This window comes from Galeopterus variegatus, unplaced genomic scaffold, assembly GCF_000696425.1.
Source record: "Galeopterus variegatus unplaced genomic scaffold, G_variegatus-3.0.2 Scaffold1356, whole genome shotgun sequence".
Lineage (NCBI taxonomy): Eukaryota > Metazoa > Chordata > Mammalia > Dermoptera > Cynocephalidae > Galeopterus > Galeopterus variegatus.
The window spans coordinates 151,454-152,568 of NW_007727467.1; positions in this window are offsets into that span (position 1 = coordinate 151,454).

Genomic DNA, 1,115 nt, shown 5'->3' on the forward strand with positions numbered 1-1,115 from the left:
GATTGGGGAAACCTAAACTAAGACAATTAGTACCCTGGAAAGCAGACCGTCATGATGGCATTCTGGAGTTGGATTCCCCACTGACAGGAGGCAGCAAGGGTCTCACGCTGGTGATAAGTAAGGAAATGGTAGCTTCAGTGGGATGAATCTGAGATATGTTCAACTTAATCCCTGAGACAGTCTTTGGTGGGACTGACTTTAGTCCCCCATGGTGGTAACCCCCTTACTGTCACATCATTCTCTTCTCTTTTTCACTCCANTGCTTCAGAGCACGCTGTGAAAGTGAAGATCTCTACGGCAGGGTTAAAGAGACCCTCATCTTCTGTGCTTTGCCTCAATAAATAAAATCACACCTAAGATTAAATTATTATGATGGTAGAATTAACAAGGCTATTCAATTTACAGTTCCTGCAAGTTTTCCATGTTAAAGTAAGGGAAGGAAAGCAGCCTTGAGACCAAAGATAAAGATTTGGGTGGTTCACCTGAGAATCTTGTATTCCAGAATGACCTGAATCCTCTGAGCTGATAAAAATGGCCCATTCCACCTGCTAAGAAAGAGCAGTCTCCCTTTTCCCAGAGGGTATACAAAGAGCTCACCTAAAGCAGATGCCTTGCAAAACACTGCTCTTTTTCTTCAAGTCCTGCCCCTTCTCCATTTATTTCTAGCCCATTTCTAGTGCAATGACTAGAATCAGTTTTCAGCATGGCTTAAGTGGGACTGAAGGTATACGACATAATCCTAGGAATCCCTATAAGGTCATTCTTTGTGAAACAAGCAATATTAAGAAGACATTTGAATTGGATCTTGGAATCACTCTCAGGATGTAAGAATGGACTCTGGTTTGGAGACTGTAAGATCACGGAGAAATGGATGAGCTTATAACCTCATGGGAAGAAAGGGAATATTCACCAAATTAATCACAGGTAATGTAAGCTAGCAGGGACAGGGAATATATGTTTGAGAATAAATGAAGATATTGACATAGGAGGTCCAGAGTATAAGTCTGGATAAGAAGTGATTATTATTATTACAGTTGAGTATCTTTTAATGAAATATCTTTTTTTTTTTTTTTTTGTCTTTTTTCGTGACTGGCAACGGATCGCAACCCTCAGTG